At 37.4% G+C, this 12,515-nt stretch overlaps 1 long non-coding RNA gene across 1 annotated transcript; it reads left to right on the top strand.

Moving 5' to 3' along the window:
• Positions 1 to 5,672: 5,672 nt before the first annotated feature.
• On the top strand, positions 5,673 to 12,214 carry LOC124284097. The gene is made up of 3 exons (XR_006900467.1): positions 5,673 to 5,756; positions 10,286 to 10,341; positions 12,067 to 12,214. It is a non-coding gene; the product is annotated as an uncharacterized LOC124284097 (long non-coding RNA).
• Positions 12,215 to 12,515: the final 301 nt, after the last annotated feature.

Raw genomic sequence — 12,515 nt, 5'->3', positions numbered from 1 at the left:
GGAAGGATTTGAAATTTGCTGTATAGTATTGGTGTCTGTAGCATAGAGTTAGGATAGTTTTGGTGCTAAGATTGCATGGTCCAAGTGGGAACAAATCTGATCACTGATCTATATTGCATGATTGATATGAATTAACTCCATATTTATGTTAGACATCTGTTTTTTGTCTGTGCACCTGTAACCACCCACATTACTTTCAGTGACCAGTAATATCCAAGCTGTCATATTTGTTGCTGTAAGTTCCTTATCAATCAGCGGATGCGAATCCTGTGATAAAAGGGTGTATGTGATGTGTTAAGACATTGACTTAATCCTCTCAATGCTATGACGAACACATAATGATGAGTAGCATAATGATCGTTTCACTCGAATATATAATTATAAATATAAACATTACTGAAGTTTAAATACCAATAGGCCAACTCTTGTCAAATGACTGTATGATGGCATAATTTTTGAATGCGGAAATACCTACTTAAATAAAAAAACAAAGAACTTTCAATATCACATTCAATGTCTCAGGTCAAACGATACAACCATTGTATATGTAAGATAAATGGACAAATTGAAAAAGTTTTCCACATTTTAGGATATGTTCTGAGTGAAGGAGAAAAAATTCATGACATTATGTTTATCTAAATGTGTAGAATATTTAAAAACTGTGTTAAGCAAAAAACATACATGATTAGATCAATCGAATAAGTAAGATGTGACAAATTTGTTTAATTTTATTTTAATATGGGTAAACAAAATAGATTTTTTTAAATATCCTTTTTTCATTTATGTGAAATATGACAAGGATGTTAATAATGTTTAGAGGGCTTTCATGGAACAAAGTTATGCACTGGAGTGTATAAAATTTAATTTACATACATATCCATTGTCCAGACATATATTGTTTATTGCTATCTTCTTGACCAATAGTTTCTGAACTGTTGTTTACTGAATGAGATACTGACTTGTTGATTTTTTAGTTTGAGTTATTTCAGTGTGTTTGTTTCTGTGATCAAAATGTTTTAAAAAGTTATTTATACATGATTGTGCACATGATGTTATTATTTAAACCGTTTGCTCTTAATATTGTACATCTACAGATATGCTTTCACATGATCTCTACATGGTCTGAAACAGGTATTTTACCTGACAATTGTTAATATAAATATTTGGTCAGAGTTTTAATGTAAATTTATTACATTCTAATTGTTACATGCTTTGTTGTCTTTTATGTTTATACTCAGACATATTTCAGAATATGACATAATCTGGTGTTCTAAGTGACATTTTCAGAGTACAGTGTATATGTATTTGCAAAATATATTAATATTTCACAGATATGGTGCACTAACTTATTTACTTTTTAGCAGAAAATCAGTCGGAAGACTACAATAAAATTTATAAGTATACAGATGCACATAATATACTTACGGTAATACTAGAACACATATATTTATTTTAACACATTTATTGTTAAAAAGAGAGTTACTTCCCTGTATATCCTACCCTAATTTACTACTCACCCATTGAAGATATCACTGTTTAATAATTTTACAATGTTATTACACATTGTGTAATAACATCGCGTGATGCTGTACGTATGACGTCAAAGTGGTTTACAGTTATGACGTCACAAGGCTGATACCTCTGTCACAATAATATTAGACCTTGCTTGACTCGCGGAAAGTTTAGACTCATCACACTCGTTGAATTCTTAGGAAAGAAGTACTTTGCTCGATATTATTTTGCTAATGTTGCATGAGTAATAAATAAAATACTAAACTTTGTCCCATGTAATACCATATTTATGAAACTCCTTCAGTAGGAGATACAGTGAACGGTGTTGCCATAAGTTGCTCAATGTGATGAAATGTTTTGATGACGTGGCTTATTGTGATATGTTTAATGTCCTAAGTGACTCAATGCGATAAAACCTTTGGAAGTCTTACGAGTCTCTATTCAGTGAAATGTTTTGAAATCATGACTAATTGATGTCATGGCAAGTGTTCTGAAGTCATAATCGGCATCATGTCAAATTCATACTGCCATGATAAAAGCCTTGATATATGACAATCAGCTTCCAGTTAAAGTTTTGCCACACCCATGACATCTGAGAGTACCTGCCAGTAATAAGTCCATTTGAATTTCATTATTTTAACCAAACAATCTTTCTATTTTATATTAGTTGTTACGTTTTAGCAGCCTAGATATGTCATCAGGTCAGTGTTTATATTTTCTGATATATGGTAATACCCAAGTTGTGATTTACCATGTTATTTATTGCAAATGATGATTAGATCAACCCATGGTCTTGTTAAATGAATTGTCTTCGTCAACATACCAAAAGACAGAAGGCATTATTAAAAAATGTTAGGATTGAATTATCATTTACAACAAGATGGTGTATATGATAATGTGAAAACTGTTTTGTGAATAAAATGATAAATAGAAATGTGCTTTTGAATGTGTAAATTACTTTGCAGATGTTTTGGCTTTTTTACTTCAGCAATATTTGATGGAGGCTTGGGAATAAAAAGATGAAAATATAATTGGTTTAAACTGGGTTGACCTTATAAGATTTATGTTTATGAGTTAAGGGGACCATTTTCTTAGGTGAATAGAATTTTTTCCCACCTTTTTATATGTATTTCACTATCTATCTTTGAAATGAGAGGTCTTTATTATTTATTGGATTATTTTTAGTAAACTGTTTTCTATGCTGATTTTGTAATTGTAAATGATGATTGTAGATTCAAATTTTTTGAATAATTGTTATTATTGTGAATTGTTACATAAAATAAAAAACTGTTTATGTGTATGTTACGGTTTTCACTTTTCTTTTGTCAGTTACACTTTTCAGTTACTTACAAATCAAATTTCAGGACAACAAATTGGGACATAAACATAATGTTGTTTCAAACTTGAGCTAAATTACCTGTACATTAAACCATTCTAAATTAAATTTGGAACCGAACACACATTGTGAGGTATCAAATGTTGAGGTTAGCATTGTGCCAGTGCCAGCAGAGATATTGAGTGAAGCAGCACTGGTTCAGTCAAACTTTGTAGGGGTTTTCAGTTGGTTTTGTCAGGACACCAATAATAGTCTTATAATGAAGTCTGGCACTGTATATAATTAAAACAGTTTTGTATTTTAAACTTATATGTTGATGGCACTAAAGTGTTAAGCACAGCTGGTTGTGAATGGAGATTAAATTAACGGTACTAAAAAAACTTCAGCATATAGAGTGATCCCTCCCCAATGCAGGGTCTAGCTGTTGTTGCCATGGCAAGCAAAATGGGAGTCTTCTTATCTTATATACAAGGAAAATGGAGAAGAGTTGCCAGGTGCAAGGGCTCATGGTGCACCCATAAGAGCAGACCGGAGGAGGGACTGATTCCTCCTGAGAAAATGTTCGGAGTGTTTTGAGGTCTGCAAGTCGAAATGACTTCATGAGTTGATTAAGGACTGGATGGGTGGCATAGGCGGATCCAGGAATTTTCAAGGGGGTCGGGGTTTCGAACTCTCTGAAGCCCCATTTGGCTCCGCCAATGCAAAACATTAACTTCAATGTGATCTTGTGGCATTTTCAAAAGAGGGGATTCCAAAAGTCTGGGTAAGACTTTTTTGTGTAGTCTGCTACAATAGGAATAGTTCCATCCATCTGCTCCATCTTCTACTCCACTGTCGGAACTTTTGACACTGGCTGTAGTGGATTGTGGAGGAGGAATGCCTCTGAAACTGTACCACGGCATTGGGGGCAAACTTCTAGAAGCTAGGCTGAATTGTAACCCTATGTGATACATCTAGTTTCCAGGCACCTAAGTGGAGATCTTAGAAGCTTCAGATGAAGAGGTATAATCAAGGTTGTGGTAGTATATTGGAGTACAATTGATGCTGGAGTGACGCTGCCATGAGAAGCTGAATTAACTTTAATTTCCTTCCAACAAAAATGATAAATATAGTTTTGGATTTAAAGCCAGTCATTTAGCCTGCGCATCAGCTTCTCGTCCATCCCTTCTAAAGTGAGTGAGTGAGTATGGTTTTACGCTGCTTTTAGCAATATTCCAGCAATATCACGGCGGGGGACACCAGCAATGGGCCTCACACACTCTACCCATGTGGGGATCCCTTCTAAAGGTGTCCTGCAGGTAGAATCTTCAAATGAAGTTGTTTTTCATTTTCTTTTTATATTTTATTCCAGCTTAATTGAATTACAAAATTACATACACTGTTGTGTGAGTACGAAATTATATGGTGAATATTTTCATCAATGTCGAGAAATAATGCTCAGCCATCAGTTCTGGAAACGAATAGGTTCAGGTTCTGAAGCCAGGCTGATCATGTTTATCAGTGTCGCGTCACCGAAATCAGGAGTCCATTTGAAGTTGAAACAGCTGAAGTCACAAAGCTCCTCACTGTCGGGAGGAATTGAATTGGGAGAATCCACCTCGCCGTCTCACCCTGTCAGACGCCTACCCGTCATCAGCTCTTCTAGCTTCAGTATGACCCAAACACTCATATGAAGACACTTTTGGTCTGGATTCATTCCACTTAACTATTATTTAGGATGCAACTTCTAAAGCGAAATTTCCGTTGGAGCCACATTTTGTATACCAATGAATGTTACTTGTCATTAAATGACGTGTTTAATGTGAAATTCGCAGATGACGCCGCTGTTGCTAACCTAATTTCTGATTCTGAACATAATTATCGTCAAGGCATTGAAAAATCTCTATCTTGGTGTAAAGACAATTTTCTTTTTCTGACTGTAAAGAAAACTAAGGAAATGGTGGTTGATTTTAAGAGAAATAAGGAACCTCTACATCCTCTTATTGTTGATAATGCAGAAATTGAAGGAGTGGGCCATTACAAACATTTACAAAAACGGATAACAGCGACTTTATTTTCTTCGCCGCTTAAGAAACTTTTCTGTTGACAAAACCATAATGATCGGTTTTTTTATCAAACCTTTATTCAAAGTTTGCTGACGTACAATTTTCTATTTGGTATGGGGAGTCTGTTTGCTCGCAACAAAAACAAAGTTTTCAAAGTTGTTAATACTGCCAGCAAAATTGATGGAGTGTATTTCGAGTATATTCCCTTTATCTATGAGAGCCAGGTTGTCAAAAAGGCAACTAAAATTAGAATCGATAGTACCCATATTTTATCTCACCATTTTGAACTTCTTCCTTCTGGACGCCGCTTTCGATTATCTTCCCTCAAAACAAACAGAGCTCGACAGTCTTTCATACCGTCCAGTATTCGTGAATGCAACAAATGTTTTGAATGATGATCATGTAATAACTACTAGAATTATTCAGCCTCTTTACCTGTGTGGTTAATTATATTGAAACATGTCAGTTTTATTGTATATATATGTGTGTAACCAACATTCATTTTGTGCATGTAATTATTGTTTATAATTTTGTGAATTGTGTATATATTCATTTTTAAGACCGTTTTGATGCAAAAATAATTTCTTCCGGGATAATAAAGTTTTATCTTATTTTATCTTATACAACTTCTAAGCTGGTTCCCGGCTCCCTTTCCGCGCGCCAACTTGCGTATATTGCGATATGCAAGACGGGGCCCAGCTTAATACAACTTCAAGTCTAAATGACGTCACGGTGTCGTTCTATGACGTCATCCTTCTGTCAACAAAGACACGCTCGAAGGCAACATTGCTGCTCTGCTCAAGGTGTGTCAGCTGAAACGAGGATTACTAGATACCAGTGTTCAACACCGATAAGACTGTAAGGTAAGTCGTTATATTTAACGTCTGGGGACCCGTAAACTGCAGGTGTCCCACAAAATATCCACAGACCGGAGGCCCACAAAACCAACAGAAAAATACAATGATGAAATCAGAGTAAAGCTTAGTGTATGAAGTATATAAGTTTGACCGAAACATGCCACTACATACAAATGAAAATGAGCACCCGTGATATTGAAGATTCTGAAGTGAAGCGAGTTATATAATTAGTCTCTTTGCAAAGTTTATGATAACAGGCCGTGAACCTAGAATTCCTTCACACATGACTGTACAGCTTTACAGTAAGGGCTGGGCGGAAAGGAAATCAATATGGTGCCTGGACCATGAGACAGACAATCAATGCTGACCAAGTAAACGTTCTGCAATATATGTATTATTGTTCCTCACTAAACCGACCGACCATAATATTATCTCAGGCGAGCAAAATGGAAAAGTATTTAAAGGTCACATAAACCCTAGGGGGTAAAAATACATAAATCACTAACTGGCATCGTTATAAATGAAACCCCGTCATTAAAACTACTCATTTCGACCTTTAATTGACTTAAATCGACCTTTTTGACAACAGTGCACAATTCTCACCCGCAAACGAAATTTCAACCAATCAGAGCGGCGCGCCTCTGTGACGTCATATGAGGAATAGATATGAGGGCCGATGCAGAATTCATCTACATTTTAGGAGTTAAATTATCTTGTTTACAGGCTTGTATAAAACTGAAATCGTGACAATTGTTGTGGAAAATGAAAGCTATATGTTCTCACAATCTACTGTCATTTAATTTTGTCTCCTGCTTTGCCTAGTTTCTGAGTTACAACTTGTTTTCATAGACGATTCTGTCAAAATCGATTGGTGTCGTTAGGCCCTATTTGTATAATGACTGATCCAAATTGATCCCATTTCTGTGTTTTTTTACCTCGATATTTAATCATGTCATGTAAAAATCTGTTTGTATTCTCAAAACAGTGTCGGCCCATAAGTTTTCACATGCAATACAGCATTTAATACTCCCTTGTTGTAACCCGTGTTAGGTGGTATGAACCTACACATGTTATTTGTCATCATTCACTTGATGGTCAGTTAATAAATTTATAACAGGTATAATTGGTGGTAACACACTTAGATTACCCGACAAAGGTTCCCATTTGGCATTTCTTGTGTCTGGAGTAATAATTCAACATTATAAACATCGATCAAAGGATTAACCGATAACACGCTGATTGATTAATTACTTTTATCTTACACAGCGGAATTGTCAAAAGGTAGTGTTTATGTATGTAGATTTACTAATCTATACTGAATACACTCTGTCGGTGTATGCGTAAAAACAACGTCCTTCTTTCAAAGGATTAACCGGCAATACATTGATTGATTGCCCATTATTGGCTAACTAAATTACTGTTTTTAAAGAAAGGCGGACATTATGCAATTAGTTGCCAGGTGTGCTATCTTGGGTGACCAATGAGACTATACACCAATACCTGAAAAGATTTATCACTTTTTCGTATATTAAACTGTTAAAAGACACATCATTTGGAACAGTTTTGTGGATATTGATGGATACATTCCTCGAACAAGGTAATAGCCTGATATTGTTCCTATAACTTTAATCTGTTTTAATTTTAATATTTGCATTTTGTTTTTATTCATTTGTCGTAGCATTCAACAGAATCATTGTTTCGCCGTGAAGTGTAATGAGACAGACAACATGCACTAGGGTGTGTGTGCGAATTATGATTCACACTGGCAAACTATAAAATGTCTAGATATTACAGTTCTGTTATAAATTCACTATAAGTATCAGCAGATCGTCTGCTTTTTATTTAGTTTCAAAATGCATACAAGTATGATAATAAACTAATTAGGATTATAAGACCAAATATAAAGACGCACATTGACTAGTATCTACATACTGGTGAGTGGACATTAACCATGTGAATGTAGCAAGAAATTTATCGCGCAGTATTGTGACTTCGACCCCCACCTCGCTTCCGTGGAAGAAATCGTTATGTTATAAGTTGTGTCATGCAAAATCCGTTTGGTTATGATTCCAATACATATTTAACTACGAGTAGAAAGTAGTTTTGATTTTCTAACTTGATGAAAACAAACTATAATCACATTAATTCTAACAGATTTTTTTATTTTTAAAAATGGCGGCGCCCTGTCGGGAACATCCGCCAGTCTGAGGATAAATGGTATTTACGTGTGTTTTTACCGAGTTACAAAATCAAAACTACTTTCTACTTGTAGTAAAATATGTATTTTATTGATGGCCAATAGGATTTTGCATGACATAGCGTATAACATAAGAATTTCCCTCCTGGCAGCGAGGTGGGTGTCAATATAATACTACTTACAATATTACTGTTACTTCGACCACAACCTGACTTCCGAGGAAGAAATCGTTATGTTACAAGTTGTGTCATGGAAAATCTTTATGGTCATCAATCATATACATATTTTACTACAACTAGTAAGTAGTTTTGATTCTGTAACTTCCGTGAAGCGATCTGAACACAAGTAAGATATCGTTTCAGGCTTCCACAACGCTCGCTTCGCACTCACAAACATAACCCATTTAGCACGAACTGCGGGGTCCTGTGGAAATCTGTGCATGGGGACACCATCGCCCGACCCCTAGGAGCAATTGACGACAAAGCAACGATTCGGCATGTCGTCGTTGATGTCGAGAAATCATCAAAATGATGAGCGTGCTACACACTTTCTATACAACTAACTGAAAATCGTTCCTCATATGACGTCACTGAAGTGCTCTGGCGACAGAGTTACGTAACCTATCTGTGGTTTCGTTGGCGGGCGAGAGGGAAGCAGGCGACTTTTTGGCCACTTTTAATCGCTCGGTATTAATTAACCACAAGTTTTTAAAGAATAAATTTGGTGTTCCGCATAAGACTAACCACAAATCTTTCATATGTAATAGTTAAAAGAGTAACAAAAAACAAAGTTTAGTGGTTCTTTAAACCTGCCCAAGGTAATCTATTCATAATTTATCTGTAAACGATGAAATAACAAAACAGAGTGACCCGTAAGGCAGCTGCTCCCATTGAAAAATGACGCGTTATTGTTGTTGCAGATTAGGAGTGTTTTTGTTGTTGTTGTTGTTGTTGTTGTTGTTGTTGATGATGATGGTGGAGGTTTATTGTTTGCTTACTTGTATGTTTTGAGTGTACCGCTTTTATCTACCTATTTAGTGATGGTGCGGCTGTCACTTTGTGCAGGACCAATGATTAAATTTTGATTGTCACCAGTTCTTAGTGTTTATCTAAACCTACATTTACCAGTCGCCATGGTTACAAATTATTCTCAGTTAACTTTACTGTAAGCCATTAAAAACGCAATTGGTATTTGTTGTCCTGAAACTTACAAAAATTCTATTGAAGATTTTTTCCTGCGATACAGAGGATGTAGGGATAAAAGGCTGTTATTCTGGCCCATTTCGAGTTCGAGTCCCGGAGCATTCCTCTCACATGAACTTTGATACATTTCTCGTAAACACAACCACATTCATGAATCACGTTGTGCACATACATTACCTGCACCCAGGCCCTGTAAAAGCACAAGGAACTGTGGAACTCAATCACTTTGAGAAAATGCCACACTTGACACAAGACGAAAGGAATCAGGTTATCGGTATGGTCAGCCAAGGTGCTTCAGATGTGATGATTGGCAGGCACTTTAATGTGCATCCATCCACTGTAAGTCGACTCAGACAACGTTTTCGGGCTACCGGAAGTGTTGCTGATCGTCCGCGACCTGGTGCACCACCTGTGATAACAGCTCGACAAAACCGCAATATCCGAGTTTCACACTTGCAAAATCGGTTCCAAACAGCTGATGATTAGGCAAGGAGGACAATTGGGACAAGTCAACGTCATTTCAGCGCCCCAAAGGTGCAAGGACGCCTTGCTGCCTTCAACATCCGGTGTCGTCACCCGTACCGTGGTCCAACCTTATTGCATCGCCACAGACTTGCCAGACAGCGATGGGCAGCAAATGGGGCCAATCTTGGCAACATGACATGGCCAGATGTCATTTTTTCAGATGAATCCAGGTTTAACTTATCCTTTGGAGATGGACGTCAACAGATTTATCGACGTAAAGGAGAAAGACTTGCGCCAAACTGTGTCCTTGAACATGATCGTTTTGGAGGGGTGGTGTCATGATCAGACCACAGACCATCAGAGTCTGCAGACCATCCAACAGAAATGTGTGTCTTTCAATGCCCCAAAGACTGCGAGCATGTCTTGCAGCGCACGGTGGACACACACGATATTGACTGCAAGTGACCCCTCCTTTGTGTGATGTCGTTGTTGCGTCACTGATGTTGTTGTTGACTGGACATTTTCAGATGAAATTATTCACAGATGTTCACTTAAAACATATCTGCCAGTTAGGTTTATATATGTTGAAATTGGTGTGAGTAAAGAAAGTATGAATGTCAAATTGCATTTTTAATGGCTTTCAGTATATATTTGCCCTGCTTCCGTTTCAGTCTTTAACAACCTAAGCATGGGCCGTGTGACCAGATGGGTTCGATCAGCCGTACAGGTATACAACACTAATCACTTAACTTATACTCAAAGTAAAAAAGACCCAGATACATGTCATAGAATAACTAAATATCCATTTTCTCTAATCAAATACAGTTGTGTCGAACTTTGAAGGTTTACGAATTTACGGTCCCTGCGTATTTAATCAACATTTTTGTTTGTCTCGAACCTTGATAACTCGAAGTAGTCACCTAGGTCCCTTCAATTTCGATACAACGGCGTTTGACTGTATTTAGACCGAATTTACGGTCTCTGCGTATTTAGTCAACATTTTTGTTTGTCTCGAACCTTTGATAACTCGAAGTAGTCACCTAGGTCCCTTCAATTTTGATACAACGGCGTTTGAATGTATTTAGATTTCTACTGGGTGTTTGGGGAGCTTCAGATGACTTAGTAGGATTCCTTACTTAATTTGAAAAAAGAAGTTTGAATTTAAGTATTTAAAAAAACGAATTCAATTCCGCATAGGAAGAAATGTCTTGTTGTTTATATCCCCATGTACATAGAATAGTATGTATGACCATTCATCCACAAAGTATTAAGACTACAGTGTTATTCATGTACAGTTATAAGGTGAGGTGAGGTGAAATTGGGTTTTACGTCGTGCTTGAGAATATTTCGCTCATATGACGACGTGCATGCGTGTGTATGTGTATGTGCGGCTGCTTGTACTAGCCCAGACTCAAGCTGGTTTTATAGTGCTAGCCCACTGAGATACCACGCCGCAGTGAAGCATGAATACCCCACTCAGACACATTATACTGACTCCGAGCCGACCAGTCCTTGTTGTACCCATTAAAGCCGAGCGCAAGGCAGGGACCAACAAGTACCATATTTTATCGTCTTTTGGTATGACGCTGTCGGGGATCGAACCCGCGACCTTCCGCTCTCCGGGCGGACGCTTTAACCACTACACCACGGACGCGGTTCAGTTAGAAGGCCAATCTATAACTCAATATTCATATCAACATTATCATCATTTTCAGTTATGAACAGATGTATCACTTGTAATCTCAATAGCTGGACTATTGCAACTCACTCTTTTGCAACACGGCATCTTCAACACTTTCTAAATTGCAGAAAATTCAAAACGCAGCAGCTCGTGTGGTCTCTTGAACCCATCGCTATGACCATATATCGCCAGTTCTGAAATCCCTTCACTGGCTTCCAGTAAAGTACAGGATCTACTTCAAGATTCTGCTACTGACTCATAACTGCCTCTACGATGACCAGTCCTGTGACTACCTTCGCCAGCTTGTACATCTGCATGTACCCACCAGAGCTCTTAGATCAAAAGATACGTTAAGACTAACACAGCCAAGCACTAAAACATCAATGGGTGATAGAGCCTTTTCTGTAGCAGCACCAGCTCTGTGGAACAATCTTCCAGTCACCCTCAGACGAACTGAGTCCCATTCAAAATTCAAGAACTTGCTCAAAACCTACTTCTTCAAGATGGCTTCTGAATAGAACTCTTTTCACACTTATTGTGTTTTTAACGATGTATGCAGCGCCGTTGAGCATCTATGATGGAAACTAGGCGCTATACAAGCCAATTATTATTATTATTATTATTATTATTATTATCTCATAGTTACCTGTACCTCTAAGAGATATCGTTACCAAATTGAAATTATTGTCGTGATTGGAACAATTGTTTTATCACAATATAATGGATGTGTCATCACTATCACTAAACGTAGCCTGTTTCTGCCATATATAGGTGTTCAGGACTTGCATTAGGGTACCCGCAGAATACCAGGAGAAGTACCAGGAGAAGAAGAGGAAGAAGAAAAGGGCCTCCGCCTCTGGCTGTTCAGACGAAGAGGAAAGGAAGGGTGTAAAACATCATTACCACGGCTAACATCAAGGTGGTCAGGTGAGGATGTATATACAAGGATTAAAGTAAACACGGCTACCACTGGAGTGTCAGGTGAGAATATATATATACAAGGATTAAAGTAAACACGGCTACCACTTCAGGGCCGGGTGAGAATATATATACAAGGATTAAAGTAAACACGGCTACTCGGCAGCCAGGTGAGAATATATATGCAAGGATTAAAGTAAACACGGCTACCATCAGGACAGGCAGGTGAGAATATATGGTGTGTCAGGTTCTTATAGATCCGTATTCTTTTCTCTGTTTTCCATCTTCTTTACTCAAACATT

This window comes from Haliotis rubra, unplaced genomic scaffold (assembly GCF_003918875.1).
Source record: "Haliotis rubra isolate DU_JTF1 unplaced genomic scaffold, ASM391887v1 Scf33, whole genome shotgun sequence".
NCBI lineage: Eukaryota > Metazoa > Mollusca > Gastropoda > Lepetellida > Haliotidae > Haliotis > Haliotis rubra.
This window is presented reverse-complemented; position numbering and strand designations above follow the sequence as displayed.